Here is a 20,000-nt window from a genome sequence, read left to right as displayed (position 1 = left end):
ATATATATATGCAGTATTTCTATTATGAAACCATTATTGTTTAGATATGTGCATACATATTCCAGTGGATTCTTAATTTAAAGAGAGTCATCTTATCCGACCGAAAAAAATAAACGGCACTGAAATTAAAATCAATGTTCATTCATTTTGTATATATAAATAAAATCTGAGAGTGACGTATACCCTGAAAAATGAAGGGGTGCTAAATTTGTGATGGTTAGGGTTAGGAGGAAGGAGTGTGACAAAGAAATGGAATAGGGGTGAAAAGGAAGAAAAAGAAAGAAAAAGCATCGAAATGGGTGGGTGAGTTACGCCTATATTATGGTGTTAGAACTAAGTATTTATTGCTTTGACTGGAGTGTTTCCAGTGTGGTCTTTATATATATATATATATATATATATATATATATATATATATATATATATATATATATATATATATATATATATATATATATATATATATATCGAAAATGACTGACTTTTTAACGAAAAAAACGGAAAAAAATTTGGTGCCCTTTTCCTTTTTTTTTTTTTTACACAGGAATCACCACTTATCAAGACCCGGAAACCACTCGCGGATAAGGGTTAATGGGTATGCATTTTTCAATGTGATTATAGCGTAGTAAACATAAGTAGTGGGAATTTTGTCCATTGGATTACTTAGGGGGGCGATTCATCAAGAACTTGTTTATGTTGGACTTGGAGACAATCAGATTTTAGTCAGTTGGAAAGCAGGCAATCGGAAGATAGTTCCACAGGCGTGCAGTTCTGAGAAAGAAACTTTGTTCATGAAATCTGCATTTAGGTTTAGGCACAGATAGAGAGTGTGGGAAATTATTGATAGTGGTTTTGGCTAGATGAGTGTTTTTCGTGAAAGTTTGGCGAGGGGCCGACTATAGATTGGAGCTCAGCTGAGCATTTACCATGAGAATAACTATAAAGCAGAGGCAAGCTCGCTTTTTAAATATTTTGTTTATTGACTGAATCAAATAGGTTAACATAACTTTTGACGAACGTTTGATAAAGAGGTAGCTTTATTAGTATCTTATACCCTCAATATCTGCAACATAGAGACAAAACTTCAAGGTCAGGAATGGGTAAGTTTATTCATCATTTGTAACCTTCTCTGATCCATTCGGGCGGAATAAAATAACATATATATATGTGCGTGTGTGTGTGTGTGTGTGTGTGTGTATGTATATATATATACTAGCATTTCAGCCCTGGGTTTCCCGGGTGTTTGGAGGTGTACGTTAAGCAAAAAAAAAAAAAAATGGTAGTAGGAAGTCAGGCCCGAACCCGTACCGTGAAGGAGGAAAAGAACGCGGAAAAAACGCGACGGCTTCGCTGTTACGACAACCGTAAAACTGGGAGTGACGTAGGTTTCAATTAAGGCTAGACACTCGAAAAGAGAGGATGACTTTCGAAAATATCGGTGAAAAAAGCGACTTCCCCCTGTAGAAAAGTGGCTAGTTGAGGGTGAAGAAATAAATGTTTTTAGCCAAGTTTTCAGTATTTTTCGTCTGAAGTGTCAAACTTCAGAACGATACTGATTTTGTGAAAATATGGTGGCTCTGTCGAAAGTTTTCGGCAGACATGCAAACATACATACATACATTTATACATTGATAGCTCAAATTTTGGACCCAAACCGATATAAAGGGTTGCCCTATCCTTGATTACCCTTTATGCAAAATTTCAAATGTTTAGACTAGATATTATCTGAGTAATTTGGTAGTGACCGCAGGGGTCATTTTTTTAAACTCTAATCCCTATTATAACCCCTAAGCATTTATTGTTTTGAGCTCAAATCAAGTTATTAAGTTAGATCCATGTCCAAGGAACCTATATCTAAAATTTCAAGTGTTTATACCAAAAATTGGCGGAGAAGTAGAGTTCTCAAAGGACAAAATGTTGAACTTAGACCCCTTAACTGCCAAATTTCTGCCGGAAACGGATATACGAGATTTTCCCAAATCTCAGTACCCTGTATATCAAATTTCTAGTCTGTAGACTTAAAATTGTCAGAGCTATTGCGTTGGAAAATGCACACAGACACACATACACAGACAGACAGACACTTTCACTTTTATTGATATATATATATATATATATATATATATATATATATATATATATATATATATATATATATATATATATTGGGAGACCTCAAGTGAAAGAATTTAGTATAATTGCATGGAAACCTCCATTCTACCGTTTGATGTTTTGGATAGGAAAAACAATAATATCAGTTACGATGCTACGCTTCGTCTATTTAGTCATCCGTATGCAATCAGTGATCGCTCTTGACTTACGTAATATTCATTATTTGTACGTTTTCTGAGTGATCCCGTGTAATGAAGGCCCAAGACTCACTCAATTACAATCTATATCGAGTAGATTGTGGGGCAACACCGTGATGATCAGTAATGGTGCAACTTGTTTAGGGTTAGGGTTAGGGTGTTCTTATTTAAGATGATGACTAAACAAGGTGTTATTTACATTAGATTAAAAACGAACGTGTTATAGTTAACCGAGAAGCAGCGCCACAGTGTTGTATTTCACCGACGGAAAGCTCTAGAAATCAAACCTTAATTATGGAATATTCGTTTAGTTTTAGGCACTGATAGAAAATAAAAGAAATTAGTGATAGTCGTTAAAGCTAGACGAGTACTTGTTCGTTTTGTGAAGAACTGGATTCTGCTTCGGTGCTTTGAAGAGTATGATTTAGTTTTGCAACGGGAAATAATATTTTTAAAAAAACATTAATTTTGCTGCATTTCAGGCCAGGAAGCAAATATCCGCAGACTTCCTGGTCGTATAGTATTAGATGAACAAAAATTAGGCTAGTTCGAATCAAACATCGAAAGCTAACGTCATATGTAATCATTCCGACATCACAATTACATTACACAAAAATAGATTTTAAATACGATTCTTGCGATGCTTTTAATGAGTGAACATCTAATTTACATAAAATATTTTAAATGCCTTTTTTTTTATAAATTAACTGTTATTCGTTTTAAATTTGATTGGATCATTTCACTCAGTATAATAAATAGTTTTACGTACGTAACAACATTTGGCCAAGTGTAAAACATGTTTTATTGACCATTTATATTTATTTTATTGTTTCAGATAAAAATCAGTAATAAAACTTTTAGAGAGTGAATTCGAAAATCGTTATTGATTAATGTTTCGTGTATTTAGAACCGTTAATCGCGTAAGCACCTCGTTTTCAGATTAAAATGTTCTGTTTGAACATATATTGTATACTTTTTAGATGGGGTATCAGTTTGTTTACATTGATTAAAGGTAACTATTACTTCTCCCCCATCGTCTTTTGTCCATTTGCATTACGATTTTGTGTGTTTTTTTTCCAAAAATATTGTATTCGTGGAAATGCAAACGTGAGGCAGTCTGGTTAAACGAATGATGCTTTCGATTTAAGCATAAAGCAAAGTTGTTACATTAAAGAAATTGAAGCCGTTCGGTTATCAGTAGCGTGAAAAATGTTAACAAATAAATGATTTAATCTAATAACTTATTATTTCTTACACATCAAGTTGAGACTTTAATGCACCAGATGCTAACATTCAGCGTCTGGTTTTCCAATCTCGTTACGTCTAACAAAAGTGATGAATATTCAAAAGCCGAAAAGATAACAATAGTTTACATATATATGTATATATATATATATATATATATATATATATATATATATATATATTTAGTAATGTGATATATATATATAGCTCTAGGATATTTACCTATCGAGCTTATTATATATCTAAATTACAAAGAGCACTTTTTCTTTCCCTGTATTTTAATTAAACTAGTAATTTTACTATTACATTAAAATACATTCTGCTCTTTAGACTATTGTTCTAATCTCCTTTAAATTATATATATATATATATTTATATATATACATATATATATATATATATATATAACGATAATATTTGAAAATAAATCGTAATACTTATTGTTCACTTACAGATAAACGTATATGAAACTCGCGTTTTCAGCAGTGTAGGATATGATAGTTACTGCTAGTCGAATCAGTCACAAGGTCAACATCTAATCTGTAGGCTTGTATTTAACCCCAATGCCCCATATACGGCATAATCACGTTGACACATCGGTTCCCGTCAGATCACCGAAGTTAAGCAACGTTGAGCCTCGTCATTACTAAAATTGGTGACCAATTTGGGAAGTAAAGGTGCTGTATGTAGGAGGCCGTCGACACCTCCCTGCAAAAAGTTGCAAAAACCTAACGTCGTCATCTCCCCTAACGGGGATATACATGCGACTTGGGACCGCTTATGAATTTCATACTCCCATGAAACTTCCTCCTTCGGAGGAAGCCGGTTAAACCCTGAATGTAGGTTACTGCTGAATGCACACACACACAATGCTACCGGTAATTAGCACAATAAGTAAGGGTGATGAGGCTATATTAATAACGTTTAAGAGAGTATAAAACGTAAACAGTAAAATAGTATTCAACGACTGGTGTTGTAGTATTGCATTGCTCTAAATTTGACCGCTTATTTTTAATTTCCTAAAAAGGATTCTTTTTTATGGTATATATATATATATATATATATATATATATATATATATATATATATATATATATAAAGAAAGTGAAAGATGGTCTTCTTCTCTTCTGTCAAGAAGTGACAATATATATATATATATATATATATATATATATATATATATATATATATATATATATTGTTTTGAAAAAATAAAAACCAGAATGAATTTATGAAATGATCAACGTTTCGTCCCTATTGCAATGGACATCTTCAGGATTTTTACGCAATATATATATATATATATATATATATATATATATATATATATATATATATATATATATATATATATATATATATATATATATATACACTGACCGGCGGTAATTGTGACCCCCCTGCACTGATGATCCAGAAGGGATGAAATACTAGAGTCTGTAGGTGGTTAGAAATTATTATAGTAACATTCATGTCAGCCCCTTTATGAACTCGGTTGAGCTTTTTACAGTTAAAATTAAAAACGGTCACTTAGGCTCGCATGTGGATATTATGTTATAATCATTAGATCAGTCCGGCCAGACGTCTTGACATTAAAAAAAATATTGTTTAAATTTAAACAATATTTCTCTCGGTTGAATTGGCCGTGTGGGTTTGTTCCTTGCTAATGGGGTCAAAGATGGCTTGTTTCGAGTTCGAATCTCCTGACCGGCGCTAATTGTGACACCCTGCATTGATGATTCCGAAAGGATGACACACTAGTATCTCTAGGTATTTAAAAAATATTATATTATATTTATATATATGCAAACACATAAAAACGACACTGCCAGTACAATAATTCGGTCGTCATTCATCAAGCTATTTTTCACAAAAAACAACACAGTTGTATTTGTATTTAATTTCTTGGAAAACAGGGTGGCAGTCATGCCTACCGATTGAAATATCGCCATAATATCAATGTCACTTTTACATATGTTTCTTTAAATAAAAAACAAAAGATGAATAGTTCTATGTACCATTGTGCACTATTATATTAACCACGTTAAATTCTTTCTGAATATTTTTTTAAACTGAAAACGTAATTTCATAATTTCTTAAAAGCAGTAAAATACACGGGCGGAACGGATAAACACGAATTGAGTAAAATTAAGGTAGAATTAGTTTTAAAACTTTTAGTTTTTTATTATTACAATATATATATATATATATATATATATATATATATATATATATATATATATATATATATATATATATATATATATACACTGATGAGCAAACAAAAAAATGGGCCAATAATGAAAGAAAGAAACAAATCGATTTTTCAATATTTTTCGATGAATTTTTGTTTATTTTAACTGAACATTTCTATTTTGGAGATCATTATTATTATTATAGCATATAATGATAAATGAAAAAATTAAATTAATCTTTAAAATTGAAAGACCACATCTTGGCATGGATATAAAACACCGAATTGCAATCCAAAATGGCTTACAAGCAGATTTTTGATATTTTAAGAAATGAAAAAGTGAAAACATCTCTTTCTGTAGTGAAGCAACTTGGTCAAAGGTTCGAAGTCGAACCGTTGGTAAAAAGGAAATCTGGACCTGGTCGCCCTATAGCATCCACTTTGAAGGACGACCACAGTCTTAAGTTAACTGTTTTGAAGGATTGAAAGAAAACTTATGTTGATAATAGCAAAGATTTAAAACAGGGGCTGGAAATTCTCTTTCTTGATATACAATATCTAGACGAATGAAAGAAATAGGATTTTCCCCTAAAATGCGTGCAATTAAGCCATTTTTATCTAAAAATAACATTAATAATGAAAATAGATTTTCGCGTGTTATGACAAGAAAGATACTAACTGGTTCAGGAATGTTTTACGGTTAGATAGAATCAAGATTTTGTCTTGTTAGTGATGCTCCCGATTCTCCTGAACAGTGCAATCGAAGAACTGGAGCATGATTTTCGCAAAGTGCATAAAAGCTATAGTTAAACATGGGATTGGGGGATAATGGTATGAGGAACTTACTTCAGCAGGAGTTGGGGAACTTATTACACGTGAGAAGTCAATCAATACAAAGGAATACATTCGAATGATAGAAACAGAAGAACATTATTTTCCAACATGATAATGCCCCTGCACACACTGCCAAAGTCACAAAAATGTGATATTTTGGTCAGGTCGAAGCCCTGATTTAAACCTAATCGATAATATTTGGTCCATAATATCTCGTGCATTGGCCGAAAGAACTTTTGAGAACAATGACAAACTGTAGTAAGCTGGGCAAAGCGAATGAAATAGAATCTCATCTTCACAGTGTTCCACTTTGGTTGAGAGCATGTCTAAAAGGATTGATCCTATGAAGACATAAAAAGGGAATGCGATTCAATCCTAGGCATTTATTAAAGTAAATGTCTTGTTTTATGTTATTAGTTTCGTTTAAGTTTCCTTGTTCAATTACTCTTTGTTCAATATAGGGTTAAGTGCAAGAAAATGTATAAAATTTGTTTAGCCCATTTTTTGCTAACCTATAATATATATATATATATATATATATATATATATATATATATATATATATTTGCTCACCTGTAATATATATATGTATATATATATATATATATATATATATATATATATATATATATATATATATATATATATATATATATACATAAGAGAAAGAAAAAAAATGTTGGATATTTAAAAAAATATAAAAAGATAAACCGCGCATAATATTCCAAATTGATCCGAAATGCGAAAATTGTTCTTTAGAGAGAATGAAGTCCAAAATTAAGTCCAGCGTTGGGATGCATATAATCCGATTGGAAAGGGTTATAAACAGCTGAAATAATGAAATTGTTTTTTTTTCGGACAGTGCAGTAGCCCAAAGAGAAGTCGATCTCCGGTCCAATGGGATCGAGCAATATAAGGAGAGAAAAGCAGTATGTGAACCTTCATCATTTGCTTAATATATATATAAATCTGATTATTTGTTCATCCAAACCAAAAATTATGTTTTGCTGTATTTTTTTTGTTTATTATTTCAGCTGTCAATCACTTTTCCAAATCTAATTGTCTATTTTTCTAATCATAATAATCGATCCAGCGACCCGCCGTCAAATCAAACCAATTAATAATAATAATAATAATGTTTTGACCCTTGCTCCTGCTTGTCGCAGTTAACACAGATACTATGCTATGATCATAGCCAAAGGGTCCAAACATTACATATACCCTAAAACATCTCCATAAATAATTAAGCTTTGCACATTCAATTCATCATTTTCAATCGTCGCATAATTCATCTGAGTAACGATCCATTGCATTAACCCTTATCCTCTCGCGGCTTTTTGTCTTGCTATGTGAAGGCGCATCAGATAATAAAGCCATCGATATCGATATTTATCTTCAACTGTTTTCATGTAAATAAATTTTATATTACGTATCTTTCAAAAGAACAATGCATAATTCCAGGCTAAATCTATTCAAAGATAAAAGAAGCCAATGAATTTGATGAGTAAATGTAAATTGAAATTAAAATAGACAAAGATCTGCTTTGTCTTTTTTATATAAATATTTTGATATCAATTTTATTGAAAATCCAAAGTTGAGACCACGGAAGGAAAACACGGAACACGGATTAGGCGTAAGAAGAATATGTGAACCAAAAGATAAAGAGTAAGCGGGACTTACAATCTGGTGGTGCCCGTTATGGATAGTCGTACGCACTGCACACAACTAGTGCTCCTGCTGCGTCGACGGTACAGAGTGTTATCTCACATCGTAATATAGTACGGAAAGCATCTATGATGCTGGTAAGTAAAGTATAATTATACGAGTAATGATAATGTTTCGGTCAATAGTTATGAATAATAAACAATCTCCTCACGCGATACTAGCTTTTCACTTTAAAGTCCATTTTATTTTATTTTATTTTATTTGTAAATATATACTTTTAAAGTGAAAAGCGATTATCACCTACGGAGATCGTAAGTTATTTAAAACTATTGAGGAAAACATTAGCATACCTTATGAAGCTCTAACGAATGTTTATATATATACATTTTACAATTATAAATATATACATATATGTGTGTGTGTGTGTGTGTGTGTGTGTGTGTGTGTGTGTGTGTGTGTGTGTGTGTGTGTGTGTGAAACAAAATTGAACGAGTAAAAAATTTCTGGGCAAATGAATCTAATTTATTATGTGGAATCACAGCAGAAAATAACAAGTCAGACAATCCCCTGTTCTCTCTCGGTTCTTATGCAGATTACTATTTTTTTTTTTGCTTTTTTATTTTATCTCAAGATACCTGTTGTAGAGGTTTCATTTCATTTTATCAATGTTAGTGCGAACACACAGAAGAATAAATTGTCCGTCAATTTTAACGAAGGAAGAACACTCGTCGACATATTTAATTCCGTGTAATAATCTTTAGCTTATACCATAAACGTTTCTCCTACAAACATTCGTACCCTCTGCTTGCTTAATGTAAGGAATTGTTTATAATTAAAAGAACGTGAGGATTAGCAGTCTGCGACAAGCTATACTTTTTAAGTAAACAAATCAGATCTGGCTTATGTATATTTGGTTTTAATGTATAATAAACTGAGTTTGAAGAAAATAGCCAAATATATTAAAAAAAAACTTGACCGACAGGTACCCGCCTTGCAATCGTTAAAGCAGTGGTTCAATGAATGCCAGGTCAGAAACTGTGATGCGTCTGTCTACAATCATCAAATGTGAATGTCTCCCCCTCTCTCGTTCTCTCACTTTATCACATACTTATATATATATATATATATATATATATATATATATATATATATATATACTAGACTAGACTGCCCGTGACCCGTTGGGTCAGTATGTTATATTAGCTATCGAATTCATGTATGAGCGTGACACTTTTGACGTAAAGAAAATAGGGTTTGCATTTCTATGAAAGTATATTAAAATAGGGTTTGCATTTCTATGAAAGTATATTAAAACAAAAAAAGAATATAGATAGATTTCTGTGAGACGTTCTGTTTATTATAATTGATTATGTTTGAAAAAAAATTACAGTTATTGAATTATAAGTGGTTGGCCATACTTATAGGTAAATGTGCACTGAACAGATACCATATTATAGTTAAATTCAAAATTTGATATATCTGCTTTTTTTTTACATCGTTCATTTCTGTATTACGTTTAAGTTAATTGAAACCCCACTTTTCCCATGTTAAATAATAATTTCGAAATAATAACGTTAATATTTCAGCGGCCCAATTGCTTTTTTTTCGCATTTAAATCATCCAAACAAACACTTGATAATACTGTCTGCTTATATTTTTTTACATCGTTCATTTCTGAATTACGTTTAAGTTATTATAAAGCCAACTCTTCCCATGTTAAATAATATTTTCGAAAGTATAACGTTAATATTTCAGTGCGCAGGCCAGGCGCGCATGCGCAACCGGATGTTGTAAACCGTGGTTACATTTGAGTTTTATAATTATATATATATATATATATATATATATATATATATATATATATATATGTATGTATATATATATATATAACGTTTGCTCTTATCTTTCTCTTTCTCTCTCTTTCGCTGTATTTCTCTATCTACACACGCGCACTCAATCATAAGCAGACACACATGCGGGCACATACACACACAAACATATATATATATATATATATATATATATATATATATATATATATATATATATATATACATACACATATATATCTGTATATATTCCTTAATATTTCAATATACGATGAATTGTTTCAATATACATACACACATATTTCTCACTATCACAATATATATATATGAGTAAGCTACTACATATGCATATATGTGTGTGTATGTGTGTTTATGTGTTTATATTTGGTAGCTCTCTTCAGTTTTGACAGATTATAGATACTCAATGGGAGGGTGCATGCGCGAGAATTTTTCCAATCTGGAACTAGCAAACTCATCGTTGCTTAATTCGGTGATCTGACGAGAATTGGTGTGCCAACATGATTATGCGGTATACATACCTACATACATGATGATGATGATTGCAACGTCTTGTCAGACGAGTGCCACTCCTTCAGTCACTGAAAGTCTATGAGCCGAAGATAACTTTTTTCTTTTAGTCCTGCCAGCGAATTCACACGCTCAAGCAGACATGACATTGAAGACGGTCCTTAGCATACATACTTATATATATATACATATACACACATACATACACATAATACCCATAAACATACACACATGCACACATCCATCCATCCATACATACATACACAATACATATAACACATACATACAAACATATGCAAACATATACATACACACATGCACACACATATACATACATATGCATACACATATATACAAACATATACAAATACATACACACATGCATACATATTGGCATACATGTACGTACACATGTATGCACATATACATACATACACATAAAGTTACCTACATATAGCTACACATACATATATATGCACTTATACGCATACACACATATGCATATATACATATACATATACATACATACACACGAATATATACATATACGTACATACATACATAAATACATACACACACATATATATAATGAAAGAAAATCTTTTTTCTTTACCTACACTTGAAGCGGCTTGTATTAAATGTACGTATATAAATGGATACGTTTTGAAGGCTAAAAAAGACATTTTTTTAATAAACAAATTTATTTTCATATATTATATATTTCGATGCTGCACATCCTTATAAATCAGGAATCTGACTTTTTGTTCTTGACTGCATGGTGGAATCGTGCGTAAAAGACTGTTATTGTTATAAGAAAATAAAAACAAACATCAGCGGGAATTACTCTTCGATGCGTTGTTTTAGCCTTCAAACGTATCCATTTATATACGTAATATTTTTCAATTTTCAATAAACACACAACGCTACAATTGCAGGTAAGGAAGAAAAAAGGTTTTCTTCAATTATTTTAATTTTACGTTTCTAACGCGACACACCTGCTGGCAACGGTTTTTATTTTATTTATTTTTAAATAACAAGCCATTGTCAGGACCAACGAACTAACAACAGAATTCCACCATGCACTCAAGAAAAAGAAAAAAGACAAACTCTTCATTAATAAAGATGTGGAGCATCGAAATATATCTGATATAAATTTGTTTATTTAAAAAAAAAATCATTGTTTTTAGCATTCAAAACGTATCCCTTTATATACGTTATTATATATATGTCCCAGGAAATATAATTTATGCAAGCAAATTGCAATTAAAAAATTGTTTTACTCGAAAATATTAATCATTGAGAAGAAATCAAACTAGTCTTACAATAATTACATATTATTGTTATTAGACTCTGCCCATGTATCGAGCATTATATTATACATACTGACACACATATAGGCACGCAAACGCATATATATATATATATATATATATATATATATATGTGTGTGTGTATATATATATATTGACTTACACGAAAACTATTTTTAAAATTAAAAGTTTTGTTATTAATATAGTTTTAGATGGAGAAAGTCTTCATAGTTTATATATATATATATATATATATATATATATATATATACTAGAAGGCCGTCCAGCGTTGCATGTTTGTAAGTACGCATAAATATGATATTTTAACTCATACAGAAACTGAGATATGTGCATTCGAATATTATGTTTGTTCTACACGGTTCATTTCTTGTAAGTAAGAAAAAGAATTACTCGAGCTGTGATCGAAACCAAAACCTAATGACAGCGGGGTCAAGTATGATAACAATTAACCCACCATGACATGGGCTTTAGGTGAACGATTCACGCATACGCATTCGTGAAGCAGTTGACAGACGGAAAAAAAATTCCCACGTACCAATTTTTCAATTTTGTCCCCTTGGCAGCACTTGTTTTTGGATGAATACCGATTAAAATATTTTCACATGTCTGAATACCCTATATAGTAATTTTCAAGTCTGTAGATCAATAATTCGTTGATTATTTAGGTTAGTAGGTGTGTCCTCATATATTCTCATTTTTAGGCATATTAGAAGCTTGTGTTACCCAGTAATAAACGTAAAGTTAAATTTCTTAAATAAATGAAGTAACAAATAGAAAGAACCTCGAGTATATGAATGCGAATATTATGTTGTTGTGTTTTAAACAATACAGTTCGTGTAAGCAAAAAACAATATTCGAACTGAGAACGTAAACAAAACCTAAAGACAATGAGTCAAGTACGATAATTATTAGGTCAGCTTGACATGATCGTTAATAAGTGTTTTCAAACATACTTATTCCTAACATAATGTTACAATTTTGTGCATGTGCAGTTGTGAAAAATTTCATAGACAGATAAAAATCCGATGAGCCCCTTAGTACACATTTTTTTTAAATTTTTACCCCTTATGTACCCCTTTTCCGGATGAAAACTGATTCATAAGTTTTCCACATATCTGAATACCAACTTTCAAGTATTACCAACTTTCAAGTCTGTAATTTTTTTTTAATTTATTTACAGAGGTATCGCCACTAATCAAGGCCAAGAGGCCACTCGAGGATACGGGTTAACGATTTTACAGTAGAAATTGGACAATAAAAATTTAAAATTCGTGGAGAATATAGGTTGAGAAGTGTACTCGTACACACACATTCTCACATGTGTGTGTGTTGTGTGTGTGTGTGTGTGCGAAAAACTGTTGAACCGCTATGTCTATGTGTTGGCTTGAAGAAATGTAAATTTCATTTAAATCTGAACGTTTAACTCGTCTTACACATTGAAAATTATGTAATCTGTTTTAGATATGTCCATTTTGTGATTCGTTTAACTCTATTAACATCTAAGATTAGATGTGCTGTCTTTTGTGTGAGCCACAAATTTCAAATAGTTTTCAAAAATTAAAGGTTAATTATCTTCAGTTTGGACAATAATCGGTGTAACTAACGGCAGATTAAAACATGTCAAATTGATCGTGCTTTCTTGCTAAAAATCTTTGTAAAAATAAACAAGTACGCTTTTCATACTTTGGAGAATATTAACAAAAATACAAATAAAACATAAAAATGTTACCTTTTTATAATCGTAAATGTAATTTTCGTTCGTTTTGTATTAGAAAAAATGTTTTTATAATACTTATGTGTTACAAATAAGATTTTTTATAGCAATTGTGTTACAAAAATGTTTTTATAATAATTGTGTTACAAAATATTTTATAGTAATTGTGTTACAAAAATGTTTTTCGTAATTCTGTAACAAAAATGGTTTAATAATAATTGGGTTACAAAAATATTTTAGTGTCTTACTAAAATGTTTTAATAGTAGTTGTGTAACAAAATATTTGTTATCGTAATTGAGTTACAAAATGTTTAATAGACATTGCGTTATGAAAATGTTTTTATAGTAATTGAAGCACAAAGATGTTTTTTATAGTTATTGTGTTACAAAAATCTTTTATAGTCATTATTTTACAAAATAATTTTATATTGATTCTGTTACAAAATTTTTTATAGTCGTTGTGTTACAGAAATGAGTTTATAGTAACTGTGTTGGAGAAAGACTTTTATAGTAACTGTGTTGCAAAATATTTTATGATAGTTACGTGACAAACATCTTTTTAAAATAACTGTGATACAATTTATTTTAATAATTGTGTTACAAAAATGTGTAATGGTCATTGTGTTATAAAAATGTTTTATAGTAATTATTTATAAAATATTTTAATAGTAATTGAGTTACAAAAATGTTTTTTATAATAATTGTATTAGAAAAATAATTTTCATGTAACTGTGTTAAAAGAAATATTTTTATAGTAATTGTGTTACAAAAATAGTTTTATAGTAATTATGTTACTTAAATATTTGTTATAGTAGTGTTACAAAAATGTTTATTGGCAATTGTGTTACAAAATGATTTTTAGTAATTGTGTTACAATAATGTTTTATAGTAATTGTGTTAAAAAATGTTATTAAGACATAGAATCACAACAACGTTTTTATAATAATTGGGTTTACAAAAATAGTTTTATAGTAATTGTGTAATAAAAGTATTTTTATATCCATTGTGTTACAAGAATCTTTTATAATCATTGTGTTACAAAAATTATTAATTGTGTATCAAAAATACTTTTATAGTAATTGGATTACAGAAATATTTTTTATAGAAATTGGGTTGCAAAACGTTTTTATATTGATTGTATTACAAAAATATTTGTAATAGTAATTGTGTTAGAAAGATTGTAAAAAATGTTTTTATATTAACTGTGTCACAAAAACGTTTGTATAGTTATATTAAAGAAACGGTTTTTATAGTAAGTATGTGTTTTTAATAGCAATAGTAAGTGTTTTTCCTAATAATTATTGTTTTTTTATAGTAAATATTAAATTTTCTACGAATATTGTAACAAAAAAAGAAATATTTCAACATATCATTTAATTTACCAAAATCTAAACCTGTTCGTTTTTAAATAAAACAAATATTCATTGTTTGCAAGGACTTTTGCAAAATTACGGCATCCACACCTGCTTAAAAATCGGTTACTTTTTGTTATTATTACTTTTTTTATTATTATTTACGTAAAAATCCTGTATTGCATGAATGATGTGCTTAATTATCACTAAATAAAGAATAAGGAGAAGACATTTATCCTTCCTTAATTTGTCGTGAGTCAATGATAAGCTGGCGTCCCTATAAAATCTGTCAATTGACTATTCCTGACGTCACTTCCGGTAACCAGTTTCTACTATCAATAGTTTTCATCTGAGAGTTAGTGAGAGTGAGCTGTAACCTTATTTTGTCATTCCAGTCGAGCGGCGTCCCACTCAACCAATACATGTATTTGTATTTTCTGTTAATATAAATTTCATTTCACTGTTTCGACACCTTTTCGTTCTTATTCACAACACTAAGAATCAAACTCCATATTAATAGTGAATCAATTATTGTTTGACTTATGGATTTAATTAAAAACTGAATTAAAAAGAACAAAAAATATTGGCCAAGACATAGAAAACTTTTCTTGGTATATAATTCACCATGATAATGATTAATTCATGGAATATGGGATAAATTTGAACAGAGATTCGTAAAAATACACACGACAATTCATTACTAAAGCAAAACCAAGGCATTTCGACCTATCAAAAGAGAAATAGAATTCCTGTTATAAATTTGATTAGCAGTTTACATTATATATATATATACACACACACACACATACACATATATATATGCGAGTACGAAAAGTTATATGGTTAAGATTAAACTTAGAAAAGAAACAGACTAGTTGTTAAAACTTGAAAATATCTTCTAGTAAAAAATATAATAAATTGATAACTTTGAATATTTCAAAATTAATTTTAGCATTTTATATAAATATATAATTTCTCTATATATAGAATGTGTGAGTGTACTTTTCTTATTTTAATTCAAGCTAGGCCGAAAAGCAGCTGAACCAGTTTGAGATATCAACGAAGTATTTTACCGAGTACCATTACTGAACGCACAGCAAATTTATGGTTTAAAACATTTTGTGGCGGTGACGAGATGATGGGCGTAGTGATCAGCAATCAGATATTGACAGCGATTCTGTTCGATAACTTGCTTCACTATTTCACGAAATGTATACGACGATTTCCAACCATTTGAGAGGGATTGGAAAGACAAAAATAATGGTAAATGATGCCTTACGAATTGAACGACAACCAAAAGTAACGTCGTTATGAAGTATCACCTTTCCTTCTTTTACCAAACAGTTACCCGACCCGTTAAGTTAAAATCGCATAAACAGTTTTAGTGGCTATTTTATCATGAAGTATTAATTTCGTGTTAGCTTGCGATGAAGAGTTAATTATTTACGAAAATCGGCGACGCTCAGCTCAGTGCTTAGACGCCGACAAAGCTCCTCGATACTTCCTGAAGTCAGAGTTGTACCAAAGGAAGGTCATGCTTACCGTTTGGTGGTCTGCGATCGGTCTCATCTGTTACAGGTTTTTTTTTAATGGAGGCGAAACCATTACGGTGGAGAAGTACTGTCAACAAATGGATGACACACACACACACACACACACACACACACACACACACACACACACACACACACACACACATATATATATATATATATGTATATATATGTATATACATATATATATAAATATATATATATATATATATATATATATATATATATATATATATATATAGTTAGTTAGTTATAAAATATATATGGCGATTAAGCCACACTGAATATTCCGCGTTTCATCCACTCTAGGATTCTTCAGGCTTATGCGCATAAGCCTGAAGAATCCTAGAGTGGATGAAACGCGGAATATTCAGTGTAGCTTAATCGCCATATATATTTTATAACTTACTAACTAGCTCTACCTACATATTGAGCACTTTTGAAGTAAATACTTAAAGTTTACGCATGAATTTACACTTTCGTATATTAATTTTATGTGAGTAAATGAAGTAGTTATATATATATATATATATATATATATATATATATATATATATATATATATTATGAAGACTTATAATTACTTTAGTTAATACAACGAATATTAAGATAGGTATTAATTCTAAGTTAATATAATCTTAAGTCAAGTATTATTTCTAAGTTCATATAAACTAAATTGACCTACAAAATATTTTTTATGCCTATAATAATCTTAAATCTATAATAATCTTAAATCTATAAATAATAAGACTTAAAACTATTTGATAAGTGCTCTGCTTTACTTAGAGGATCGCACAAAATACGTGGTAAAATATTTCGTAGTCTTGAGATCGGTTTATTTGCAAACTTTTCATTATTCCAAACTTTAATTTTTTTAACCTGACCAAAGACATTAAAATGATACTTGACGCATTTTTGCAAAACACTCGGCATTATAAGTGTTATCTAATATTATTATTATCATTATAATGATCAAGAGTAAGTGGAGTAATAATGGTGAGGAAATGACGCCCTCTCCTCCATCTCGGTGGAGCAACTAATGCAAAAGGAAGCTTCAAGTCGCCATGTCATTAAGCTGTTTTTTTTTTCTATATTTGCATTTTGTATAATTTTTTCGTTATTCTCATGAGATGTGATTTTCTATGTACTTGTCATACGCCTTACAAGTTCCTATTTATCATTTTCACCCTTTCAAATTGAATGTTAAGTCGACCACATTCTCATAGATTGTCTGTGAGTATTTAGAGGAAGTGATTTTGTTCTATTTTTTATTTTACAATCTACAAATACGTATGTAAATTAGATATCCAAATAATGAACGAGGTTTAGTGTTGTTTTTAATCGCTAACTTAATATTTCGTGATAAAAAAATCCACTAAAAACTGTTTATGCGATTTTACTGAATAATTATTTATCTGAATCAATAAATGCGAAAGATTAAAAAAATTTTTTTTTCATTTTTATACACAAATCAAAACAAATTCTTTTTATTTTATCATTAATACAAGATCTAAATTTGATATCTATATTATATAGATGGACGACCAAATGTTCAATTCTCCATTTTGCATAGTTATTTTTAGTACTTCATAATACATTTTTTTTACACAGTGATCACCACTTATCAAAGCCCGGAAGCCACTCAGGGATAAGGGTTATTGCAAGTACATTACGTTAGTGTGGAGATTTGATGAAGTGCTTACTTAAGGGGGCGGTTCATTAGGAATTTGTAAACGTTGGACTTGAAGACATCCAAGTTGTAGTCCGGTGGGAAGCAGGCAGACGGAACAGAGTTCCACAGGCGTGCAGTTCTAAGAAAGAAGCTTTGTTCATGGAATCCAGGTTTTGATTTAGGCACAGATGTAGAGTGGGGGAAATTTTTCACAGTGGACTCAGATAGACGGTTGTTTTTCGTGAAAGATTGGCGAGGGGGGACCAGAGATTGGAATTCAGCCGAGCACCTGCCATTGAAATAACGATAAAACAAGGATAGGCTCGCAACGTCTCTTCTGTGGGAGAGAGGTTGCAGGGTAGAGAAAAGGGCATCCCCCACTAAGCCACGGAGTCTATTTTGTACTCTGTTAAGGCAGAATAGGCTGTTTTTAGCAGCTCCTGCCCTGATAACGTTAATAGGTATAAAATAGGAATTCATTGTTCTCTTCTGTTTTTATATATAAAGTTATCGATTAAAGAGATTCAATAAAAAATGGACAATTTACTAACAACTTGTCTTACCATCTCTCGCTAGAATTCTTACCAACAGGCAAAAGGAAAAAGAAAAATCGAACGAGATTATATTCACCGTCTTTTCTCTCCCTCTTTCTTTCTTTCTTTCTTTCTATCCTCCCTTCATCCCTCATTTGGTTTTCAGTGTTTATTCATAGAACTGGATTTTGAACAACTAAATTGTAAGTTTATCTACCCCTCACACATGCTCAGGCAAATTGATTTCTTCTTGATTTAATTCCATTACATATTTATTTATAAGCGATATAAATTTGTAGCAAGATTATCAAAATAATATTTGGTCGATGCATGCGAATAAACTGGACAGTTTAGTTTTGTATTTGTGAGACACTTATGAAAGTTACGGTTATTAGTTATTTGTTTAGATTAAAGAATTTCAACTGGTGAAATTTTCGAAGCAGTATAGAGCTGCCAAAGTAAGGTAGTTTAATAATACATATCTGGTACTAAGATGTATATATAAATAAATATTTAATGCCGTTTAAACTAATTTACAACCATAAGTTTGGCAAGGGTGAAATACGTCACATTACATATGAGATTAAAACTGCTTTACAAAGAGGTAACGCCGTTAAGGTTAAAATAAAAAGCGCCACCGGTAGGAAATACTACTCACAAATCAGAAGGCTAAATGTAAATATAAAAATAAAAATCCTTAAATATTATGTGTCTTATCTTATTTTATGGAAATCTCTCCAGAGGAAGCGTGAATCCACTTTATTTAAAGAACTAAGAAGGACAAAATAATTATCGTAAAAGCAGGTAGTGCCTATTGACACTTGTCTTAAAATGACCGAGGCTAATAGTAGAAGTAGAAGTTCTACAATCTGCAGTTCTTGGAAAGAAGCTACTGGAATAAGCAGCTATATTACAATAAAATATTAAAATGGGGAATTGAGAAAAAAACACTATACCAACGATGGAGATCAGCGAGCTGCAACAAAACTACCAGAGAAAAGATCAGAAAGTAAATTCCATAAGAGTATTTATGAAATAATAAATGTGCTAATTATTTTTAATTCTCAAATACATTCTCGCTTATTTTCTATCCTTAGATATATCATAGTTTCGAATAAAATCAATGTTGAACAAAGCAGGGGATGTGACACAAATGATCACGAATACTCGAATAAAATAGAAAATGGTGCACCTTCTCCAAGTGATGTTACCTAAAGTAACAGCACGAAGCTGGATACTCC

At 30.6% G+C, this 20,000-nt stretch overlaps 1 long non-coding RNA gene across 5 annotated transcripts in view; it reads right to left on the bottom strand.

The window, feature by feature from the left end:
- The window catches only part of LOC145259861 (uncharacterized), a 203,501-nt gene that overhangs the window by 50,547 nt on the left and 132,954 nt on the right, over positions 1-20,000 (bottom strand). The gene's annotated exons all lie outside the window — the stretch shown is intronic.

The sequence above is a fragment of the Euprymna scolopes genome, chromosome 35 (genome assembly GCF_053919585.1).
Source record: "Euprymna scolopes isolate OS-2025 chromosome 35, ASM5391958v1, whole genome shotgun sequence".
Taxonomy (NCBI): domain Eukaryota; kingdom Metazoa; phylum Mollusca; class Cephalopoda; order Sepiida; family Sepiolidae; genus Euprymna; species Euprymna scolopes.
This window is presented reverse-complemented; position numbering and strand designations above follow the sequence as displayed.